This window comes from Carcharodon carcharias, chromosome 3, assembly GCF_017639515.1.
Source record: "Carcharodon carcharias isolate sCarCar2 chromosome 3, sCarCar2.pri, whole genome shotgun sequence".
Taxonomy (NCBI): Eukaryota; Metazoa; Chordata; class Chondrichthyes; order Lamniformes; family Lamnidae; genus Carcharodon; species Carcharodon carcharias.
Window position 1 is genome coordinate 116,855,358 of NC_054469.1, and position 6,603 is coordinate 116,861,960.

A 6,603-nucleotide genomic window follows, 5' to 3' on the forward strand; every position below is an offset into this window, starting at 1 on the left:
GCATTTACATCTTTCCTTAAATAAGGAGATCAATACTTTACATAGTGCCCTACATAACTGAAGCATAACCTCCCTATTTTTGTATTCAATTCCTCACAATAAATGATAATATTCTATAAACTTTCCTAATTACTTGTTGTGCCTGCATACTAGCCTTTCGTGATCATGCACTAGGATACCCAGAGCCTTCCAAATCTCATGGCTCTGTAATCTCTCACTATTCAGATAATAAGTTCCTTTTTTATTCTTCCTACCAAAATGGATGATTTCACATTTGCCAGGTCTTTGCCCACTCACTTAACCTATGTCACTTTGTAGCCTCCTTACATTCCCTAGCAACTTACTTTCCTACCTATCTTCGTGTCCTCAGTAAATTTAGCCACCATTCCTTTGGTCCCTTCATCCAAGTCATTTGTATAAATTGTAAAAAGGTGGGGCCCCAGCACTGATCACTGTGGCATGCCACTTGTACATCTTGCCAACCAGAAAAAAAACCTGTTTATGGCTACCCTCTGTTTCCTGTTAGCTAGCCAATCTTCTATCCATACCAATATATTACGCCCCACACCGTGAGCTTTTATTTTCTGCAGTAATCTTTGATGTGACACCTTATCAAATGACTTCTGGAAATCTAAGATGCACTTGTGGGGCCCTGGCAACAGAGTTCAACACGCACTGGGAAAGCAGTTTCAGGAAATATAAGTGACGACAACGACAACAACAACAACAAGTATTTACATAGTGCCTTTAATATAACAAATTATCCCAAGGTGCTTCACAGGAGCATTATAAAACAATAGTTGACACTCAACCACACAAGGAGATATTAGAGAAGATGACCAAAAATTTGATCAAAGAGGTAGATTTTAAGTTGTGTCTTAAAGGAGGAAAGAGACAAAAGGGGCAAAGAGGTCTACAGAGGAATTCCAGAGCTTAGGGCCTAGGCAACTGAAGGCACAGCCATCAGTGTGGAGCAAACATAACTGGGGATGCTCAAAAGGCCAGAATTAGAAGAGTGAAGTTACTGCTTTCACAACTAAAGAGTTACTGTGGGTAATTTAATAAAATTCAAGGATGAGCATGGTAAAGGAAGAGCCAGACATGACTGACAGAGGCAATAGCAGGGACCATTTAAAAAAAAAGTTTATTAAAGCAGGGAACAGACCAGAGTGGAAGTGATTTTACTTATTCTTCAGCGACACAAAAAATGCCAGGCCCAACTGGGTAATAACTTCAGCTGGAAGTGTTGGAAGGCCAAAAACATGTGAAAGGCAACTGTTTATATAGGAATGAATTACTGATGTTCTTGTAGAATTTTACATTGACATGAAAGCATAACTGAAAGGTTATGACCACAGGAAAAAGACTTGTAGACAGGAAATGTATGACATACACAAAGCTTTTAATAAATGAGTTAATTTCTTGGGGCTTTGCATGTGGGAAGTCAAGAGCTAGGCCAGAATTTTACCCTTGGCAGGCAGGCGCAATCAGCAGGTTGGCGACAGATCAGGAAATGGGCCACCGCCCATGATCAGCCCCCGACCGCAATTTCGTGCTGGCTGGCCAATTAAGACATGCCCAGGGAATACAAATATGTATGCCCAATGGTCAGGAAGCGGCGGCAGGGGCCTATTGGCCACCAGGGCCAATGGCGACCCAGCAGCCTATTTAAAAACAGCAAACGCTGTTCCTTGAAGGCTGCCAGGGAAGAACATATCTTCTGCGTTCTGAGCACTGAAGTTATGGCATCAATTGCAGCTGGAGACATCAGGCAGGAGGGCAGGTTGGGTGGGCACTTGGCCCCCTTGGTTTTTGGAGTACCTCGTGGTCCTCCTGGAGGTGGCTGCCAGAAAGGACACCCTTGTCCCCTGAAGAGGCCACTGCACCTAACAAAAAGAGTGTGGGAGAAGGTGGCAGTGCAGGTCAGCAGCCATGACGTTATATGGCGCACGTGGGTGCAGTGCCACAAAAGGTTTAATGTCCTGCTGCACTCTGGAAGGGAAAGCCCCATGTTGGCATAGATCATTCTCTCCCCCCCCCCACCCGCCCCCACCCCACCCACCCACCCACCGTGGAGCTCAGGGATCTAAGAGTCTGAGTGCCAAATGTCAATGATGCTGGACCTGGCCAAGGGGGTGAGCCCTGGCTGCTTGGACTAAGTGCCTTGCGGCTCAAGGGCCACAACTCAGACATGCCCTGCAAGGTGTTCCTCAGGTGGAGTTGGCTAGGCTGCAACGGTGCTACACGTAGAGAGTGGACTAATCCACGCTCCTCTGTCCTTTCAGGAAAAGACGACCTACAACATTGAAAGGTCGCGGACAGATGGAGGCACCCAAAACCTCCTAATCCCATCCAGATTCGAGCAGGACATCTTGGAGCTGGTGAATGGCCATGCATCTCACCAACCAGCCATGGAGAGGCTGGGGTATCAGATGAAGGTAAGAGTGCAGTGCATAGAGGTGATAGTTTCGGATGGTGCAAACATTCTTGTGTAATCTCCTCATTGATGGGAACCTCAAAACTGGAGTCCACATTGATCATTGAAAGACGATGGCACCATGATGCAGACCTCCATGGTCTCACCATGGTGTCTGGCATGAACAGTGACAGTACGATGACTTGTTTTGTTCTTCTCCCTTAGATTCACCAGCATGCACTCAATTGCAAGAGCCACCCTTGACGCCAGAGGCAGGCTTCACACGCACCTGCATCACACCCACTCTCTGAACTAGGCCAAGACATAGGACTCGCAAATACAAGTTTAAGGCACCATGAGCACAAGAAGGACTGGTCACAGGTGACTTTCTGTTGTGTAATATTTTGTTTATGTTTTCTGGTCTGGGAATTAAGACCAGAGAATATGAGTTAGTTTCTTTGGAATTTCAAAAGGAGATAAATTTTGCTTTTGTCATCATGGCCTGAGAATGGTTCACCTTTGTATCTTTTTGCTGCAGGGTATGCCAGTATGTAATGCTGGACGTGAGTGGCTCTTAAAAACTTGATTGCACAGGCACCGAATGGATTTTGGGTTTAAATGAAACGGTCATTTCAGACATCCAGAATAGAGACGACAGCCCTGGTATAAGATGGAATCAGATCTTTGGCAGCCTAGCTGAAGGAGTGTTGGATCAAGGTGTCTGTTTCCCTGAAGGATGCAGGGGTCTGCCTCCACGCCCTCAGTGTTCTCCTCCTCACCATGCTCCTCTTCTGACTCACTACTGGATTCAACATCTGTGGCCTGTGGAGCTGCATCAACATCCTCTTCCTCCAGTGGCTCCCCCCTTGCCAGTGCCAGATTGTGGAGAGCGCAGCATGCAACCACTAGCAGTAACACTTTTTCTGGGGGATATTGTAGTGCTTCCCCTGACTGGTCCAGGCATCCGAAGCGCATCTTCAAGAGACCTATGGTCCTCTCTATCATCGCCCTTGTGGATGCATGACTCCTATAATAACGCTGCTCTGCCTCTGTTCTTGGGAGGCATCACAAGCCACCCTTGTTGCCCAGCAGCCATCCATCCAGTCGGGATGGAGCACTGAATAGCCTCGGCACCTGGGAGTGTCTCAGGATATAAGCACCAAGGGAGCTACCAGGGTACCTTGCACAGACTTGTAGAATCTGCATCCTGTGGTTACATACTATCTGGAATATGAGTGGGATCCTTTCCTGTTGATGAAGGCACCTGGCTGACCCGCTGATGACTTGATGGCCACATGTGCAGTTGATTGCACCCTGGATGTGGGGGAACCCAACAATCGCTGCAAAGCCTGTGGCTCACTCAGCCTGGCTGGCCTCATCCATATGAAAATTAATGAATGTCATTATCCACCTGAACCGAGCTTCTGTCACCAGTTTGACATAACTGTGGACAGCTGATTGGGACACTCCACGAAGATCCCCCACTGACCCCTGGAAAATGCCGGAGGCATAGAGGTTGAGTGCCACTTTGACCTTCACAGCCACTGGCATGGGGTGTCCACGCACACAGTCAGAGCTGATCTCAAGCCCAAACATCTGACAAATGGAGGTCATGGTCTCCCTTGAGAGGTGGAGTCTTCTTCCACATTGCATCTTGGACATATTGAGGTAGCTGCATTGCTGCCTGTAAACCCTGGCAATGGGGTAGTGGCGTCTTCTTTGGTCCCTTCCACCTTGGACTACCTGCTGGCCTTGTGCCCCTCAGCCTGTGCCTCTCCTCCCACAGGTCCCTCCCCTGGAAGCTGCATTGGGACACTGGCCTCTTCTCCCTTCTGCCCCTCTCTTCCTCCTTAGAGGATGTGCCACCAGCTGAGACCACAATCCCTACTACCAGGGTAACAGAAGACCATCTGATACCTGGATGGGTTCACATGGTCTAAATCCTCTGGGGGCCTTGGAGACACCAATGAGTCCTGAAATGAAGCCAAGAAATGCTAAGAATGAAACTCAGAACAGAGATGAAGGTGTCAGGTTCAAATAAGCAACCAGTAGCAAAGTATCTCCTAAACTCCCCACTACTCACAATGGCAATGCTGCTGAACTTTTTTATTCTGCCCTTAGATGAAGTTTTGCAAAATGTGAGCTGCCCACCTGCCTGTTTTGCCCATGCGACAAGCACAAAATCACATGGGCAACATAAAACTGGATACAATTGGATTTTCAATGGCTTCTTAATTGATGGTGGGTGCAGCTCTGATTCCCACGTGCCCACGTCAACCTGAAGATTGCACACATGCAGGATGGTGTTGGGATGCTCGTCCGATGTCTTCTTGCACTACCTTACACCCGATCAAGTTGGGTTTGCGCCTGCCCATGAGGCGTAAAATTCTGCCCCTAGTGTAGTCTTCAGCTAGAATGGTTAGAGATTGAGGAATAACTGAACCAGGGCGCACAGATTTCATTCCATCCCAACATTTCTGTCCTTATTTTTTATATTTCCATTATCAATTCCTTTGTCTATATTTATAGTGAAAGCTCCATAAACTTGTCATGCTTTAATTACAATTCTCTCATCAATGACGGTGCTATAGAAATTAATCATGGAAATCCAGATACGAAGTACATACATGCGTAATACTTTTATTAGAGATAGATTATTAGTACACAGGTCAAAAATATCTGATATTTTGTTCAATATTTAACTTTGAATATGAAGGTATATACATCTTTCCAATGCAGAAATGACAATTAGGCTGCTTTAATTTTCAAATTAACAGGGCCAGATATCGCTATAGCCTTTTTCTGTTTATATGCAACACATTCATTTTCAAAAGAGGCGCTATCTTCCCCAAAAAAGCTTTGACATTTTTGTTTACAAATATACAACGTATACTGTCACTTGCGCGTGACAGCCGTAACAAAAATAACACCGCTATTTTCCTTCCAAAAGAAGTACGCAGAAATTTTGACATTTATCCAAAGGCAATAATTAAACTTATTGCCCACTTCATATATGACAAGTGATCCACAATACATCCTAGTCAGTGTTTCAATATCTGACTAAATGCTCCCTAAAATAGCTGGGAATTATTCAGTAAATTCAAGCGAACGCACAGCCATCTTGAAGAATAACCTGCTATTGGAAAACATTACATCTTAAAGGAAAACAGACGGCTGCCACAAAACTCAGCTCTCCCCCCTGCATCCTTCTAGGCCACCTTTTCATACGGGAGATCAGTGGCCGCACAGTTTACATCAAAAACACAGAAAAAAAAAATAGCGAGAGATCACCAAGCCACAGAACCTGTAAACTGAAGCCGAAATTATATCCATTCCGAACACAAGAGTCGAGACCTCATCTAGCTGCTCCCTGTTGGTACTCTTAGTCAAAGGCATGAAAAAAAAATCGTCATTCCCTATTTGTGTTTCTGCCCTGTGCTTTAAATAATGTATTAAATTTTCCTCCTAGCAACAATATTTCAATTGGTTGAAAGGGATGGTTGCCACCTACCTGTGTCCAGCGGGCTGCGGGGACAGGAAGGAGGAGCAGCAGCTACAGGCTCCAAGCGCTGAACGCGCCACTCAGGTGTGTCTCTGACGCACGCGCGCGTCAACAATGCCCGGAGAACACGTAGCGTTCCAGCAAGCTGTCAGTCAGCTGATGAGGTTCCACAGTGCTTCCTCACACAAGCTCCTCCAAACGTAATAGATGCATTTGCAGAGTCACTGCTAGCTAGTAGTTAGACGAAAGATTAATTCAAAGAGATTTCATAAGTAACAGCAGTTTGCATTAACTGTCCCCCACATGCAAAAGGATCTTGCGATAAGGAGGGAAAGCAATGAGGGGTCACATAGAGGGATCGGTGGAAAGAGATAAAAAACAGTGGCTAGAATGTAAATCAAAGACACAGGCGAAGGATTTTAGGAAGGCTTTGGAGAGCAGGGAGGGAGGTAGCAAGGCAGAGGGAACCAAGTACTCAGATCTAGAGGGGCTGGACCAGAGGAGTTGAATTTTGCTGTGTTTTGGTGTGCAGAACACATTTATTGTGGAAGATGGTGCTCAAATTGAGATTGTCTGGAGGTTAAAGTGAATGGTAGGAGTGTATGGATTCATTTGCAGAAGAGAGGAAGGAAAGGAGAGAGCAGCTGTGCTACCAAAAAAGAAAGCAGAAGAAAGGGTAAGGAGT

At 45.9% G+C, this 6,603-nt stretch overlaps 1 protein-coding gene across 13 annotated transcripts in view; it reads right to left on the bottom strand.

Annotated features, from left to right (window-relative positions):
- ica1 (islet cell autoantigen 1) overlaps positions 1 to 6,030 on the bottom strand; it is a 224,915-nt gene extending 218,885 nt beyond the window's left edge. For 9 of the 13 annotated variants that reach the window (XR_005942538.1, XM_041183210.1, XM_041183209.1 and 6 more), the window contains exon 1: positions 5,928 to 6,030. The gene's annotated coding sequence lies outside the window, so the exon portion shown is untranslated. Of the gene's footprint in view, positions 1 to 5,720; positions 5,845 to 5,927 lie in introns of those variants that run through there. The other 4 variants (XM_041183211.1, XM_041183207.1, XM_041183206.1 and 1 more) reach the window with 4 other exon arrangements.
- Between the last annotated feature and the right edge of the window lie 573 nt (positions 6,031 to 6,603).